Source organism: Schistocerca piceifrons, chromosome 6, assembly GCF_021461385.2.
Source record: "Schistocerca piceifrons isolate TAMUIC-IGC-003096 chromosome 6, iqSchPice1.1, whole genome shotgun sequence".
Lineage (NCBI taxonomy): Eukaryota > Metazoa > Arthropoda > Insecta > Orthoptera > Acrididae > Schistocerca > Schistocerca piceifrons.
The window spans coordinates 423,267,569-423,286,999 of NC_060143.1; positions in this window are offsets into that span (position 1 = coordinate 423,267,569).

The window sequence follows — 19,431 nt, forward strand, 5'->3', positions numbered from 1 at the left end:
CCGATATTCTAGATGTAGGTTGACACGGGAAAACCAAGTGACCCTGTGTTTATGACAGGGCAAAGTAACTGGGAGAACACTTCTCGTGGAGGCCAGAACTCCGGGATCTGAGACTTCATGCGGCACATGTCCTATCGTGACCTGCTTGTTCGACTGCCGTTTGATAAGTTAAATTGCAGGTTCAGTAGTTACACGAATATTGATATATAATTTAGTATAATTGGTTGCCGCGATGAATGAAAATAAAAATTGGCACTAATGAACTGAATGGAAAGCGGGTAATCGGAGTCAGGGCGTTAGGCTTGTCTGAATAGTATCATGTTTCCAATTGTAATTTCACATAGGAGACTGTGTGGGATATCATGAAGTACACTCCTGGAAATTGAAATAAGAACACCGTGAATTCATTGTCCCAGGAAGGGGAAACTTTATTGACACATTCCTGGGGTCAGATACATCACATGAACACACTGACAGAACCACAGGCACATAGGCACAGGCAACAGAGCATGCACAATGTCGGCACTAGTACAGTGTATATCCACCTTTCGCAGCAATGCAGGCTGCTATTCTCCCATGGAGACGATCGTAGAGATGCTGGATGTAGTCCTGTGGAACGGCTTGTCATGCCATTTCCACCTGGCGCCTCAGTTGGACCAGCGTTCGTGCTGGACGTGCAGACCGCGTGAGACGACGCTTCATCCAGTCCCAAACATGCTCAATGGGGGACAGATCCGGAGATCTTGCTGGCCAGTGTAGTTGACTTACACCTTCTAGAGCACGTTGGGTGGCACGGGATACATGCGGACGTGCATTGTCCTGTTGGAACAGCAAGTTCCCTTGCCGGTCTAGGAATGGTAGAACGATGGGTTCGATGACGGTTTGGATGTACCGTGCACTATTCAGTGTCCCCTCGACGATCACCAGTGGTGTACGGCCAGTGTAGGAGATCGCTCCCCACACCATGATGCCGGGTGTTGGCCCTCTGTGCCTCGGTCGTATGCAGTCCTGATTGTGGCGCTCACCTGCACGGCGCCAAACACGCATACGACCATCATTGGCACCAAGGCAGAAGCGACTCTCATCGCTGAAGACGACACGTCTCCATTCGTCCCTCCATTCACGCCTGTCGCGACACCACTGGAGGCGGGCTGCACGATGTTGGGGCGTGAGCGGAAGACGGCCTAACGGTGTGCGGGACCGTAGCCCAGCTTCATGGAGACGGTTGCGAATGGTCCTCGCCGATACCCCAGGAGCAACAGTGTCCCTAATTTGCTGGGAAGTGGCGGTGCGGTCCCCTACGGCACTGCGTGGGATCCTACGGTCTTGGCGTGCATCCGAGCGTCGCTGCGGTCCGGTCCCAGGTCGACGGGCACGTGCACCTTCCGCCGACCACTGGCGACAACATCGATGTACTGTGGAGACCTCACGCCCCACGTGTTGAGCAATTCGGCGGTACGTCCACCCGGCCTCCCGCATGCCCACTATACGCCCTCGCTCAAAGTCCGTCAACTGCACATACGGTTCACGTCCACGCTGTCGCGGCACGCTACCAGTGTTAAAGACTGCGATGGAGCTCCGTATGCCACGGCAAACTGGCTGACACTGACGGCGGCGGTGCACAAATGCTGCGCAGCTAGCGCCATTCGACGGCCAACACCGCGGTTCCTGGAGTGTCCGCTGTGCCGTGCGTGTGATCATTGCTTGTACAGCCCTCTCGCAGTGTCCGGAGCAAGTATGGTGGGTCTGACACACCGGTGTCAATGTGTTCTTTTTTCCATTTCCAGGAGTGTATTTGTATAGTAAAACCTAATATACTTGCTCGAAGAAGTAGTAAATTTCTGTGAAAATACACTGCTGAAGAACCGGATATTCGAATATCCCGAAATTACACATCTGTATCGGACAGGAAACTAAAGCGTTGGTCCCACTTGGAAATAACTTGACACCATTCTGCCACTTTTTTCCACTATACATATGAACGTGCTTGACGGATTTGAGAGGAAAGTTTTGAGGAGAATATTTGCATTTGTATGAGAGAGAACAATGGAGGAAAAGGTACAATGCAAAATTGTAAACTACAGGGTTATTACAAATGACTGAAGCGATTTCACAGCTCTACAATAACTTTATTATTTGAGATATTTTCACAATGCTTTGCACACACATACAAAAACTCAAAGTTTTTTTAGGCATTCACAAATGTTCGATATGTGCCCCTTTAGTGATTCGGCAGACATCAAGCCGATAATCAAGTTCCTCCCACACTCGGCGCAGCATGTCCCTATCAATGAGTTCGGAAGCATCGTTGATGCGAGCTCGCAGTTCTGGCACGTTTCTTGGTAGAGGAGGTTTAAACACTGAGTCTTTCACATAACCCCACAGAAAGAAATCGCATGGGGTTAAGTCGGGAGAGCGTGGAGGCCATGACATGAATTGCTGATCATGATCTCCACCACGACCGATCCATCGGTTTTCCAATCTCCTGTTTAAGAAATGCCGAACATCATGATGGAAGTGCGGTGGAGCACCATCCTGTTGAAAGATGAAGTCGGCGCTGTCGGTCTCCAGTTCTGGCATGAGCCAATTTTCCGCGGGCTACGCGTGAAACTTGCCCGTACGCGTTCAACCGTTTCTTCGCCCACTGCAGGCCGACCCGTTGATTTCCCCTTACAGAGGCATCCAGAAGCTTTAAACTGCGCATACCATCGCCGAATGGAGTTAGCAGTTGAACTTCGTCCTGAAGTGTCGTTGCACTGTTATGACTGACTGATGTGAGTGCATTTCAAGCACGACATACGCTTTCTCGGCTCCTGTCGCCATTTTGTCTCACTGCGCTCTCGAGCGCTCTGACAGCAGAAACCTGAAGTGCGGCTTCAGCCGAACAAAACCTTATGAGTTTTTCTACGTATCTGTAGTGTGTCGTGACCATATGTCAATGAATGGAGCTACAGTGAATTTATGAAATCGCTTCAATCATTTGTAATAGCCCTGTATATATTTCGACGCTCCTCTAACAAATATCATACGATCAGGAAGGATAAAATGGGAAGGTCATGTGGCAAGAATGGACAAGTCTGAGGTGATGAAGAAGATTCTCTTTGGTAATGCAGGAAGACAAAGAAGGCGAGGTCGGCCTCGAGCAAGATGGCTGGAAGGAGTGGAAGAAGACCTACAGAAACTTGGATGCACAAACTGAAGGAGGATTACATGTGACTGTGATGGATATTGGAAGCTCGTTAGGAAGGGCAAGGTTCATCGTGGACTGTAGCGCCACAGAAGAAGAAGAAGAATCAGAAGGCTTTATAACTAAAATAAAATATATTGATGTGTGTAGTCCTTACCAAGCTGTGCAGCATTGTCAAACCTGAGTACCATCCAACAAAAATATATAGACCAAGATATTGTACTTAAAATGGTGTGTTCTTCTAAAATGCAAAGTATTGGCACCTGGAGAACCATATCTTCCAGTTTTGAAAGTAAAAATAAAGATCAATAAAAATGTAAAACTATTGTTTGCTCTGTATGTCAAACATGCAGAAGAAAAAATAAATAAGTCTAATGTATAATCAGAAGGATGACAACTTTTATTGGAACTTGGGCAACTGATGAAGTACAGAAAGCTGTGGAAAGAGGATATAAAATTTCAAATATCTATGGATCGTCAGGTTTTGGAAACTAGAGCAACATTTAGTTCAAAAATTATGGAAAAAACCTTACAAAAATAAAATTAGAGACCAGTTTTCACTATTTTATATTCAAGGAGCTATGCATAAAAAATGGGTATAGAATTTGATTCTGATAAGATAAAGGAAACTCTTGGAAAACGACTTGTCGCTGTAATAAGTCTGAATTCACTATGGGAAAAATTTGGACAACGACAAAATATTAGAAAGACAGAGTTTGTTTAAGATTTACAAAGATTTTATGTGATACTTTTACATAATCAAAGATAATAGAATTTGGTTCAGACGAAGTACAATTTGAATGATTATTATGTGAAAATAACACATCTACAAATATTTTTATAGCAGCAATCACCACAACAAATGCAAGACTTAGATTGTATAATATGTTATATAAGCTAGAAGATGTAGTTATATATTTTCTTACTTACTTTTTAGTATATATTGACGTTGGTAAAAATACTGTAGAAACAAGTGAGATGTTGGATGAATGGGCTGTTGAGTTAGGAACAGCTGAACTAAATATTTGACAACAACTGGGCCTAAAAGATACTACTTTGAGAGAAATGATAAAAACGCACTCATGAAGTTAAAGAGATTTACTTCAAACTATACAATATTCATAAGATTAATTGAGAATGAAGGGAAAGGACAGATACAACCACATCACCAGAGATGATAACTCAATGAATTTAATCAATGAGGAATTTGAGAAATAACTCTCATTTCAGTATGATAAAGAGCAGTTCTAGAAAATTATGATACACTGCCGTATAGGTATGAAAATTAAAGTAAATTTTCTATAGCTTCTAATATAAAAATAAAATTTTTATCAGGAAATTTTTTACAACAGTTATATAAAAATATTAACAATTTTTTATTCTATTTTAAGTTTTATTAATCTATTAATGCTCAAGATTTCTTTTCTAATTTGTGATTTGGAGAATCAGGAGGAATATCAAAATCAGAGAGTAAGAAATCTGGAATAATATGTTTTGTTATGTAAGAAGTAATGCTTCCTTTCTTATTTACATAATATTTTGAAGAAAATTGTAGTTATTATATAAATATTTATATTTCACATACAGCTATTGTTTGGTTATTATCAGTATTTATTTAATGTTTAAGCGTTTTTTCACAAGATTTTTTTTCTGTTTCTCCTGTAAGAGTTTCAGAGTATAACTCTTTTTTTAAACAATGTATAGTTGCAAATATTTTATCTTTTTCATTTAAATAATTTTGTTTTCTTTTAACATATATATACATAATTGAAACAACTCAATAGGTTCAATAATATTGTTGTTACTATCACTGTTGTCCATTTATAACCTGTAATTTGTTAATCTAAGGATTTACATATAAACAGAGCGCCCTACTCAAGAATCCCAATAGTGAAAGCAGTTCCAATTTCCTTAAAAATAGTGAGGTAGCAGTAAATGTTTATATGGCGTTATTGGATGTGAATATTTGAGTATTAGAAAATCTGAATATTAGAAAATTTTAAACCTTTCTTAGTGAACAGACATTATAAATTAATCACAGTTTAAAATTTTCGATTATCTGCAGATGGAGGTATTAAGATGAGATACTAGAGAATAAAGAATCTTAAAAATAACAAAATGAATTTCTTGCCATAGAATTTTTAGATTAATTGAAATTTTTACTTTACATTATTTGGAGAGAAAAATATATTTTATGATTGTTATATGAAATTCCTGAGGGAGATTATCGTCACGCTGAATTTATTAAAACCATAAGAAAGTGAATAAAAATGACTGAAATAAAATAAAATTAAAAATATGAAATATATTATACCTAAGATTTACCATTTCTCTGCTCAAAGAAAGGAGGTTCACGAAAAAGCTTCTGAGTGTGCTAAACATGCTCACTTATTATTATCCTGAATTGTATGTTCTACAATGACATGATTTTGCAGGTATGCATAGAACAATTTGTGGAAACTGACTCCTGCCTCGGGCATGGATGTGTGTGATGTCCTTAGGTTAGTTAAGTTTAAGTAGTTCTAAGTTCTAGGGGACTGATGACCACAGATGTTAAGTCACATAGTGCTCAGAGCCATTTGAACCTTTTTTTTTGGAAACTGACTGCAAACTGCGTTACTAATAGAGTCAGTAGTAAAGAAGTAATAAATTAAATGTGATGTCTGATGCTTTATTGCATGATCAATGATCAGACAAAATGTAGTGTGTGATAAACTTCTTCCTTTTCATCATTTCGTGCGGATGTCAGAGAGAAAGAGTTTCGTGGAGGTTTTAAATTATGTGTAAAGTTTGTTGGAAGTCGCTAGGTGCTTCCTTCTCAAACAGTGGATGGAAAAATTCTGTGTATCTGTGCGGCGTCAGTTATACTGCCTCAGAATAAGCACGAAGTGTCTAACTGTAATATTTGATTTCATGTATTGAACATGTAACATAAGATTATATATCTTAATGTGTGTATTATGGCAGCATTTTAAATTTTTAAATTCGTTCAATTACTATGCGAAATATTGAAAGTAATTTATTTCTTGCCACTGGAAGTCGTTAGAACAGCAACCAGCATTTTCTTCCGTGATAGTCGATCAGTAATATAGATTCCTCGGCACTGTAATACATCGTATTTGCAATACTTACACAAGCGACGCGATGGTATTCCTTGCTTTATCAGCGTGCTGATGAATCGACTCACAAGAACCGATGTTGGGCCCTGAGTGCTCAAATTGTAATGGCAGTTAGTTAGGACGTTGCATGCGAGGGATAGAAAATTACGCTGTCTGGAGAAATTTCGTTTCATGTATGCAGTAGAAGGCGTACCTATCCAGAAAACGCCGCAATTACTGTCTGCGGTTGGGTAATTTTCCGTCACTAGACTCTGTCATTCACAGATAAACAATGAAGGAATAAACTAAGACGCCGATTGCAGTACCGTTGAATTATACGATAACTTTGTCTGCTATCCGGTAGTCAGCGAAGTGCTGGAGAATATGCGAAACTAATATCCCCTGTCAAGCCATCCTGAGTTGAATTCTCAGATGTTTCCCCGTCTGACTGAAAGTGAATATCTTAATTGTAACTTCATGACGCTGCGGCCAATGCGTTTCCGGTCCTGTAATAATGCTCCGGGTTAACAATGACTATCTCCGACAACTTCGATACTGGGGAAAGTTAAATATTGTGCTGCCGTTACTTATTTGCTGTATCGAAATATGAGACGCGTCATGTGTAAGAAATATAAAATGGCAGATTGGTGGCAGAAATTGCCTAGTAGGATTAACGTTTTCGTTCCCTGTCCGATACGGGCGCGTAATTTCGGGATATTCTAACATCCAATTCTTCAGCAGTGCATTTTCATAGAAGTTTAGCGCTTCTTCGAGCGAATGTAGTAGATTTACTGCACAAATACGTTATGTTATAGCACACAATTTTTTATGTGAAATAATAACTGGAAAACTGGTTCAAAAATGGTTCAAAAGGCTCTGAGCACTATGGGATTTAACTTCTAATGTCATCAGTTACCTAGAACTTAGAACTATTGAAACCTAACGAACCTAAGGACATCACACACATCCATGCCCGAGGCAGGATTCGAACCTGCGACCGTAGCGGTCTAGAACCGCTCGGCCACCCAGGCCGGCAGAAAACTGGTACTCTGGAGGCAAGCCTAATGTCCGTGCTTCAGTTACCTGCTTTCCATTAGTCTCATAGCTTCAGTACTTTTGATTTTTTTTTCAGTTATCGTAGTAATGTATATTGCAACTAATGTATATCAATATTCGTGTGTGTACTGAAACTGGAGTTTAGCGTATTACAAATTGCTTTCAAACACACGTGACAAGATAAAACTTGTGCCGGATGGGGCTCCGAATACTGGACACGCGGCTTCCACGAAAAGTGTCCTACCAGTTACTCTGCCCTTTCATATGTACATGATGAACTGGATTTCCCGTGTCAACCTACATCTAGAGAATCAGTGCGTCCTCTTCCTTTCTAGTAAAATACGTTATACGAGGGCTGCCGAAAAGTAATGACCCCGAATTTTTCATCTGAACATTGTTAAAGCTTTTTAAATTAAGCAAACGGTATTAACATTCTACATCTTGGTTCCTCATTTCTAAGTATTCGCAGTCCTATGCCGCTAGAGGGCTTGGCCCTGTTGCGTATAACACTGCGATGTGCAACGTAACTATGTCGGTGCGCGAGAAACAGCGTGCTGTAATCGAGTTCCGAATTCCAAGGGTTCGTTGGCACATGGGGAACCCTGTGCTTCAGCACTGTAATGCCAGATGACACAAGAGTGCTGCGACATCTGCAGCAATCCTACACCTTGTGTTCAAGGTTGTCGATCGTCCTTTCACGCAGTTACGGCTTGGCCCCATCCAGCTTTCACCTGCTCGTAAAACTTAAAGATCGTCTTTGAGGTTTTCAATTTGATGGTGATGAAGTGGTGTAACCAGCCTGAGTACATCCAACAGTATGTCAGTACCAGTTCGAATAACTGCTTGCTTAAGGGCCAGCGGTGAACCAACGCATTATTATATTTCTCGTTTTGTGAAGTTCTTTCTCTTGATAAAATCTCCCAATTTTTGTGATAGTGTAATAGTTTCTTTGTCTCTACATGCACATCACATGTACCGATTTCCGTCTCATTAGGAGCGACATTTAGTTTTGTCTTATGTGAGTGCATGTAACGACTGTTTTTTGGAATTACGTGCCAAGATGCGGAATCTATAATTGCAGATTTATCGCGTGCTTCTCTGCGTCTAACCGCCAACTATTTCATAGACAAAGAAGTAGATGTAGAATTGTATATGTACGATTCGTTGCGAAACTTCGCAGTTTTGGTAACATTTATGAGACGTATAATTCCTCTTCGAGGCTTAAGATTTTTGTGCTGCCAGTCAATGGCACGCCCAGTTCACCCGTCGTCATTCCGTGTTTTTTTTCCCCTAGTTTTTTCACCTGTAAATACCTATTGAAATGTCATGAATAAGTTAGTTACAATCAATTTTCCAAATGACCCTCCGACATCTTGCTCTCCTTCCTTACAGTAGACAACGTTGAGAGGGTGCCATAGCATTTTAGGACACATCAGATGGTTAGCAATAGAAGTAGTGTGATACAACTAGAATTATGATTTTTATTTATACTTTTTGGCCATTTATACTTTTTGGCCATTTGGCACTAAACAACAATTTAAGAGCAAAGCAACTTTCCTAAGAATATTTCAAGGAATACGATACGGAGATTGATTCTAACATTAAAACAGCGCGTGCCATGAAAAGACAACAGTCAGCGAAAGTTCACACTAGTGAGTGGAAGTGTGGCTACCGGATTGCGCTAGTTGTCACTGTATACACGTGCCTTTTTGGATGTAGAAAGCTACTTCCTACATTGTTGATAGAAATAAACACGCTCTCCAATGCTTTATTGGTTATGGAGTTTAAGCTACATATATTACACTCCTCTGCTGTTAACAAATTGTATGTGAATAAGAGGCGTTCTAACAGGTCTAACGTTAATACACAGTTATTCCTGGTACCACTTAGCTGTTTACCTTCAGTAAGGAAAAACAAGAATGCTCAAATCAAAGTTTTGTAGGATCATGTTGAAACCACCTGGTAGATTCCACTTTAATGACGGAACTTGACTCAAACCTAGAAATGTAGCTTTTGTTCGAAATAACTCATCATCACTCCTCACGATTCTCTGCAGAACTCCTTTATCACAGCAGCTGCCTTATACCCGCAAAAACCCACAATAAGGCTTCTGCTTGTCTCTCTAGGCCAGTGCTCGTGCAGAGAAGTATCGAGGTAAATGGAGAATTTACAGCATATCGGTTGCTGGTGAACGTAGTATCTTTAATTCTGTAGCGGTCTTTAATTCTATAGCGGAACATCGCCTACTGTTTAACTTAGTGACGGACAGTGGGCCGCACTAGAGCCCGACGCTGGAGATTTGCTATCTGCTGGTTTGTTTTCAAATTCTCGTGAAATTGTCTTTCTGCAAGTACTCCATCATACTTAAATATCAATTCCCTAACTTAGCTGTCCGAAGCTCGTGGTCGTGCGGTAGCGATCTCGCTTTCCGCGCCCGTGTTCGATTCCCGGCGGGGTCAGGGATTTTCTCTGCCTCGTGATGGCTGGGTGTTGTGTGATGTCTTTAGGTTAGTTAGCTTTAAGTAGTTCTAAGTTCTAGGGGACTGATGACCATAGATGTTAAGTCCCATAGTGCTCAGAGCCACTTGAACCATTTTGAACCCTAACGTAGCTGACTTTGTGACACTACACTACAACAAGAAATTACCATTGAACTATTTAATTTTATTCTTTTCAGGAACGTGACTTTTTTATTTATTAGTTACGTATGCACAACTTCGTAAAATCTGTACAGTAGACAAGCCGGCAATGTCACTGACTTTGTTTTATGTCGAGTCACTGAAACTGTCTTACTGGATAAAACGAAATCTTTGGAGTGTGGAACCTCTTTGGCAGCAACAGATTTTGAGGTAGACATGATGTAGCTAACACTCAAGTTTGTGCGGTTTGAGCCTCTCTCTAAAAACTGGGTATGGCCAGAGTGGGAAATCTCTCAACGTTTCAGTTTTACAGTACTAGTGATTAAAAATGCAAAGTTTAGCGAAGAGGTTGGGAATAGTAACTGAGTACCGTTCGCCTTTGCAATCTTGCAAGATCGGCAATGAGCTAAAATGGGCTGCAAGAGCTTTCATTACTAATTTCGAAGGAATTCTGTCCATGATTGAAGATACAGAAAATAGTATTTTACTTACGACATTGTTGGAGGTGCCGCAGTAATTAACATATTCCACTCGGATTCGAGAGGACAGGTTCAAATCTCTGTTCGGTCATCGAGATTTACTTGTGGGAGACTTAGGTGAATTAAGGCGATTTAAAGAACTGTTACTCTGCAGAGGACACGACCGGGTTCCTTCAGAACCTATTCTACTTCCAAGCTTGCCTTCAACTCGTCATCTACGGGTTGTTAAACGCTAAGTTTGCTTCCTTCTTCCCTTGCGCCTATTGAGCAGGTGAACAGTGGAAGAAGTGAAAGAAAAATCACGGTCCATTATGTACCGCTTCAGACATTTTTACCACGTCTACGACGAATTTCTGCAGAAACGTAGAACTCGTCAGTGGTTACATGGTGACAGAAGACAATTGCAGACGCAGTACAGCTGATGAAGATACCTTAATCCTAACATGTCATTTTATATACCAGTGTAAAACGTTATCTCATTTTACTATTTTATAATAACTAGTGGATTACATACTGCTGAAGTTGAAACATTACAGTTACTCCTTCCTCTCTCTGCTATAGGCCTATTCACGCTATTGAATATAAAGCAGGTGGCACATGTACCCACCTCTGTAAATATACAGTGTACCGTTGGTGTAGATTCTTTGCAATTGCTCCTTACGCTAAATTGGTAATACTGGCCGCGGGAGGTATTTTACTAATAAGAGCTTACGAGTGTATCCGATAAGTTATTACTCGTACATATAGCGTAACAACAATTATGTTTACTCACTCTTTTTAGCTTAACTAGAAATGCTGTAGGCCCCACTGATGATCTAGTATTGCTTTATATATCTACAAAATTTCAACGCGATCATTGGAAATGGACTAATTCTGAAACTGCACAGTAGCACGAAACTAAAGTTAACAGTTACAGGCAGAATGAAAATGTTAAAACTATTATAGCAGTTCTGTAATTTGGATGAAAAATATCAAGAAACAACTTGAATAATAGAAAAAGATAGTTATCTGACACTGATACTGTTAAAAAAAAGGAATAACGAGGAGAAATAACGAGAAGTAACATGGAAACTGTAATGAGGATGGCGGATCTGTCGGAGAACTTCTGATCCGAAGAAAGCAATCGCAGTATATTATTGAAAAAGCAGACATGCTACGTCCAGATGCGGCCCGACTCACAGACAACCACAGAAATGTAATTTTCATATAAATTACGTTGAAACTGTAGAACATGTGAAATGAGATCGCTGTTTTCGGTATGTCAGAATGATGTGAACCAACTGTAACACAACTAACGTGAACGTCAGACAGAAGTTGCTACAAAGGTAAGTGCAGAAGAACTTCCGTTGGTAGATCATATTTAATAGCTGAAGAAGGTTCTTAATGTAATTACTTATTCGTCAGGTTCCAGCAGAATGTCTCGCCTTTAAGAAGCGTCCGACAGATGAATATCAAAGGAATCTTCCTCACACTAATGCTCTGAGGCAGTGTCCGTGGGAAGCACTCTGGCAAGTTAGTATCTCGGCGAAAGGAAGCACATCAAAAGGTGGCGGCGACGAGATGACGTTGGTCTACAAAGTGCAGTGTAGCTTCTAGGAGACTAAGTCTGCAGACGGAGGAGTAAAAGCTGAATCACAGGACTAGAGGACTAGCACTAGATGCAATACACAAGGTGTCCATAGAGTTCAGCTATCGTTTCAAAAATCATGATTTGAAACCTGTTAGACATGGAGCGTCGTGACTTGTAAATCGTTTAGCATTTCTGAAAGCCTTTTCGCTCTTATTCCACAATTTCATTATCTGCTCTACTCATCACTTGTTGCACATAAAGGCGACTTTCGAGTTCTGCCCATGTGCGGACTACACTGATTACAACACGATGGGTAGCAGTGTCATTGAGTGGTATTGCGTACACGCAATCCTTGACGTACCCCTATGCGGCGGAGAGTTTAATATGTGATGATGGTTGTTAGTTTATGTTGGTAGCTCGCCGTCTTACTTACGCGAGACTGGCAACTACTTTTGTGGTCAGCCAGAAAGCGATGGAGAACCTGCTAACCTTAGTTTCCAGTCGGTACGACCAAATTCTGGTCCAGCCCACTAAAGAGGTGTTTCTATTCTCTTTCTACTTAGCGGGATCAGGACTGTGATTATAAATGAAGGTATAAAGTTCTAGTTCATACATATATTTAGTAAAGTATCTCTCGCACAACACTTTAAAAGTCACTGTGTTCAGTTGACAGTAAATCTGTCTATCCTACCAGCACTATTACCAGTTCAGAGGCGACTTCTGCGGTACGTTCCTACCAAACTGTCTTTCGCCCTGACTACTAATACTCAGATAAATGTTCAAAACAAATGCTCGCCACAAAAGTGGAAACAATTGTCACCGCTTGCCACGCAGATTTGTAATTATCACGGACGGCACACTAACAGTAACCTTAGCGAAATGTAAGCGATCCAGGACAGTGTACAGTCCTCCTGAGTTCACTGTCAGTTATTACAGGAAATACGCCAATTGTCACAGTCCGTCTCTGACGTCATCCGACGCAGAGTGCAATCCGGTGTTTAACAGACGTGGATCCTACAGTGGCTGAGTGCGAAGTAAACCTTCTTCCTTTTTTTCTTTTCTTTTTGTGGCAATTTACTAACACACAGCGTCACCGGTTCATATCTGGTCCAACTGTCTCGGTGGACAAATGAGAGGAGACTCAAAACAACGGCTGAATAACAGCTGAGCGTAGCACGATGAAGGTGTGCCGATGGAACTATAAGTTCCTTGCTTCCCTCCTTCGGTGGAATTACAAAGAAGGGGTGCAGTAATGCGCCAACTCTTTTGTAAAAAAAAAAAAAAATAGTGGCTGGACGAGAACAGGCCACTGCTAGTGATTATACGAAAACGGACAGAAAAACGTTGTCGTATTGCTTCTTCCTGCCTCTCGGGCTGTATTTATGTATGTGCTGCAGCGGACGGCCAAGAGAACATCTGCTGTCATCTGCCTTATGCACACGGCAGCAGCCTCTGAACGACGGCTTTCTCGCACACATAATATTAAAATTATGAATTAATTTGGAATCTTCTTAATTTTTTCAGACATTCTGGTAAGTTGTTTGAAATCCCCGAAAAGAATTTCAGCTTGCTTGAATGAAAACTGGGCCTTCTAGAATCTTTATGGTGGAACTAACGGTAGATCGTTACTTGTAAACGATAACTTTAATAGAACTTGTATTGGCTGTTATTAATATTACAACTCTAAAATTTATTATAGCTCTATTATTTAGAAGGTTTCGTCATATACTGTAACCAAAATTTTCTACCATTAAAACTACAGATACTTAATCTACTACAAATTGGTATATTTTAGTTACAAATTTTGATTTCATTAAATTACTCAAAAACTATAAGAGGTAGCTTAACGTTGTCTTTTAGTTACTATTTTTAGGTTGATCTGAAGCATCATAGAAATTTTTATGTTTCTAAGCCTAATATTTAGTGCCTTTAATTTTTCTTAAAAACGTGGATTCTGACTAATTTTACTTCTATCATTTTGAAACTTGCACCACTTATTTATGACCTGTATAGGCACATTATGACCAAATTCTGGCTTCCTGGTTTTATTATTTAGCGCCACTTATTTTTTTCTTAAAACTGTTTTTTATTGAAAACTATTGATTTAATTACCTTTAGACTTGATATTTAAAATGTTATTACATTAAATTACATATTGACAAAGTTTGAATATAAAATTTTGACTTTTAGTTTTATAGTTAAGTATGGTGTAATACTTGTGCACTACGCGCAGACGCCTCAAGGTGACGTGGCGCTACTAGCAATGAATTGGGGCACACCCGCTCGGCTCTGTATCTCACAAACGATACATTCCTTGTTTCGCTTCAACCCCGCAAATAGAAGTTCATTGGCGCGTCATCCGGGAAAGCGAGGCGGCCATGTGTGGGGTCTCCACGGCCCATAAAGCTCTTCAGAAAGTCGATGTTGCAGTGGCTGTGTTATTCTGAATCACGGTGCGAAGGCACTGCAGCCACTACAGCCCTTATGAAATACATTAAATGTATTAAATGTGTAGAGATAGCCAAGTGATATTGTTCGGTCTCAGGGTTAGCTGCCCTCTGTAGTAAAAAAACTGAGTTAATCGATCAACGACGAACTTAAACGGGTGTCTTAAGACGTCGGCCACGAGCAGATGCAACGATCGAAAGCGATCAAAATGAGATTTAAAAGAAAATGATATGGCAACCGCTAGCGATAGGCGGGCAATACGGATTCGAGTCCTGGTCCGGCACATATTTTCATTATCGTCATTCCATGCTATAGCAGATGGTAGTCCATATTTTCAATTGCGAATACATTTATTGTATCCTAAGAAATGTGTCATTCAGCACATCCCACACATGCAAACTATGGTGTGGCGTGACACCATCCTGCTGCTAGATGATGAATGGCTACAGCCGTTCTGTCTGTGGTGGCAGAAAGTGTTTGGCAACGTCCAGGTAGACATTCTCCCTTCACGGTTTTCTCTGTGAATAAAACTGGGCCTATCACCATTTCGTGCATCTAGGCACATCAAATAACAATATTAGGGTTACCATGGGTGTAGCCACGTGTGTCATGTGAGCTTTCGGAGCACCACATCCTGATTGGAGATATGGCAGCCAACCATCTAGCAACTTTGCTTTCATCTTATTTTATTTTATTTAAAAGTGACTAATTTTGCATATTCCAATATGTATAGTCTGCCAGTTGTCTGATGTGCAATTTCATTTTAGCGATTTTCAGACATTACTTCTGTTAGTCTCTGTACAATACATGTACTGAGGGCACGATTCAGTCATTAAATTGTACTTTTCGTCCTTCATGTCACACTTTTTTATAGTGTCATACATAAATGACTATTTTGTATACGTCTATAAATTAAAAAAAATACGTAAGTAAAATAAAATTGTCTCAGGTTTTTGGAACTGCTACACTGGCACTTATAAGCCAACACTAATTCTGTATTCATTTTCTTATCTTGTTGTCTGGGTTATTTGTTTCATCTTTTGTAATTGTGGATCTATGACATTGTAAATGCCTGTACAATTTCGAAAGTTTCTGTTATTTATGTAAAATTGTCTCAAGATATATATTCCTAATTTATTGGCGCTTATAAGCCGCCAGTTAATTATGTATGCATTTTAGATTGTCGTTTGAGTTCAAATGGTTCTAATGGCTCTGAGTACTATGGGACTTAACTTCTGAGCTCATCAGTCCCCTAGAATTTAGAACTACTTGAACCTAACTAACCTAACGACATCACACACATCCATGCCCGAGGCAGGATTCGAATGCGCGGTTCCAGACTGTAGCGCCTAGAACCGCTCGACCACCGCGGCCGGCTGTCGTTTAATTCTTTCTAGTTATATGTATTTATGTAATATTGTAAATTGTAAGAGATAAGTTTGTCAGTTGGCGCTGTTTAGCGACACTTAGGGTACACTGTCGCCACCTACCTCTATAATTTAATTTCGTGGTGGTGTTATTGCTGTGGAACGATCTGTCTGTCTCTAACAGTTATGTACATAAAATACAACTTAGTTGAGCTGTACAACTCGATGTATCTTACTTGTATCTCACGCATGCTTCTGTCATGCGCTGTGTCACTGCTGTTGTTTGTATTACATGACTTTGAATCCTACTTTTCACAGATATTTGATGATGGATTACCCAGAAACCAGTGATACTGAAGTCATTCATGGATCAGCTGATAACGTTTCACTCAGTGATCTAGTCAGCCTTTGCACAATATTGCTCCAACCACATCCTAATGGTGTCTTGAAGCACATGTCCAGAAAATTGAAATGCTGTTCCATCTAAAGACACGCACCTTTTCAGTTGGACGTTGTTAGTACACCGCAGAGAACGATGGTTTCCCTACAATTATCGCTGTCTGATTACTGTTTAACTGATATACTCAAAAGTTTGTGATGTTTATATCTTATGCGACGGAAAAGAAAAGGGTAAGCTCTAAACAGCGCTTGAGTAAATGCGAGATCTCGAATACACCTTGTAGCTCCGGGCATGATTCATAAATCTAAGTCCTTCACAGGCAGACCACACGTAATGCGGATGTGCAACCTTACTTTGGAAGCGTAACGCTTAGTTACAAAAACAACATATAATATAACACTCACAATGAACAATGGAGCGGCACGAAATCTGGAAGTCTCGCCAAGAGTGACTCAACGTACTGCCTCCAATGGCATCCAAAGAATTCAAAATTTTTATACTGATGGCTGTTCTCCTTTAAGTAAAAATTCCGCTGAAGCCAGAATGTAGGTAATAACGTGTTCACAGACAAAATACTGCCTCAAATAAAGATATGAGATCACATTTTAATAGTTCAAATATCGTGCGAACTTCATAAATGCCTAAGGGAGAAAAATAAACCGAAAATGATTTAGTGACATTCCTAATTGCCAATAACCAATGGTAGCAAGAAAATTACACATGTACTGTTCCACGTAACATGAAAATCAGACCAAAACAAGCGCATACTCTCCGGAAGTGTGGTATTCAACCTTTTTCATCTACATACCCCCAAAGATAATTTTCCATCTGAACCTGCACGCCTAGGCCTAGCCCTAGAGTTATTCGTACGTCAAATGGCACATAATCATATCTAAAATTCACTATAAAATTGATAACTTATGAAATATTACAGGAAGAGAGATTATGCTATGAATGGTCAATATAAAAATTTATATCTTATTAAATTTGTGTCGAATACTGCCAGGAAATCCAAAGAGATTCTGGTCGTTTGTGGAGTATGTAAGCGGCAAGAAACAGTCAGTGCCTTCTCTGCGCGATAGCAATGGAGATACTATCGAAGACAGTGCTGCTAAAGCAGAGTTACTAAACACAGCCTTCCAAAATGACTTCACCAAAGAAGACAATGTAAATATTTCAGAATTCGAATCAAGAACAGCTACCAACATGAGTAACGTAGAAGTAAATATCCTCGGAGTAGTGAAACAACTTAAATCACTTAATAAAAGCACGTCTTCTGTTCCAGATTGTATACCAATTAGGTTCCTTTCGGAATATGCTGATGCATAAGCACCATATTTAACAATCATATACAACCGTTCGTTCAACAAAAGATCCGAATCCAAAGACTGGAAAGTTGCACAGGTCACACCAATATTCAAGAAAGGTAGTAGGAGCAATCCACTAAATTACAGGCCCAATATCGTTAACGTCGATATGCAGCAGCATTTTTGAAGACATATTGTGTTCGAAAATTATGAATTACCTCGAAGGAAACGGTCTATTTACACACAGTTAAAACAGGTTTAGAAAACATAGTTCTCGTGAAACACAACTGGCTCTTTATTCGCATGAAGTTCGAATGGTTCAAATGGCTCTGAGCACTATGGGACTTAACATCCATGGTCATCAGTCCCCTAGAACTTAGAACTACTTAAACCTAACTAACCTAAGGACATCACACAACACCCAGTCATCACGAGGCAGAGAAAATCCCTGACCCCGCCGGGAATCGAACCCTATTCGCATGAAGTGTTGGTTGCTACTGACAAAGGCTTTCAGATCGATTCCGTATTTCTGGATTTCCGGAAGGCTTTTGACAGTGTACCACACAAGGGGCTTGTAGTGATTGAAATGGCTCTAAGCACTATAGGACTTAACATCTAAGGTCATCAGTCCCCTAGACTTAGAAATACTTAAACCTAACGAACCTAAGGACGTCATATACTTCCATGCCCGAGGCAGGATCCGAACCTGCGACCGTAGCAGCTGCGTGGTTCCGGACTGAAGCGCCTAGAACCGCTCGGCCACAGCGGCCGGCGCTTGTAGAGAAATTGCGTGCTTATGGAATATCGCCTCAGTTATGTGACTGGATTTGTGATTTCCTGTCACAGAGGTCACATTTCATTGTAATTGATGGAATGTCATCGAGTAAAACAAAAGTGATTTCTGGCGTTCTCCATGGTAGTTTTATATGCCTTTTTCTGTTCCTTATCTACGGGAGACAATCTGAGCAGCCGTCTCAGGTTGTTTGCAGATGACGCTGTCGTTTATCGACTAATAAAGTCATTAGAAAATCAAAAGAAATTGCAAAGTGATTTAGAAAAGATATCTGAATGGTGCGAAAATTGGCAGTTGAACCTAAATAACAAAAAGTGTGAGGTAATAAACACGAGTGATAAAAGGAATTCGTTAAGCTACGGTTAAGCGATAAGTCAGTCTAATCTAAAGGCTGTAAATTCAACTACGTAATTCCATTACGAACAACTGAAATTGGAAGGAACACATAGAAAATGTTGTGGCGAAGGCTAACCAAAGAGTGTGTTTTATTGGCAGGACACTTAGAAAATGTAACAGATCTACTAAGGTGACTGCCTAGACTACGCTTGTCCGTCCTCTTTTAGAATACTGCTGCGCGGTGTGCGATCCTTACCAGATAGGACTGACGGAGTACATCAAAAAAGTTGAAAGAAGGGCAGCTCGTTTCGTACTATCGCGAAATATGGGAGAGAGTGTCACTGAAATGATACAGATTTTGGACTAGACATCATTAAAAGAAAGGCGTTTTCCGTTGCGATGGAATCTATTCACGAAATTCCAATCACCAAATTTCTCGTCCAAATCCGAAAATATCATGTTGACACTGACCTGCATAGAGAGGAACGCTCACCACGATAAAGTAAGGGAAATCAGAGCTCTTACGGAAAGATACAGGTGTTCGTTCCTTCTGCGCAATAATAGAGAATTGTAAAGGTGGTTCGATGAACCCTCTGCCAAGCACTTAAATGTGGTTTGCAGAGTATCAATGTAGATATAGATGTAAAAATACTACAAAAGGCGGGATTACGCTATAAGTGTATAAAACAATAGAGGGACTAAGCTACAGATATCACACCTACATGCACACAGAAAGTTATGTGAATTACTG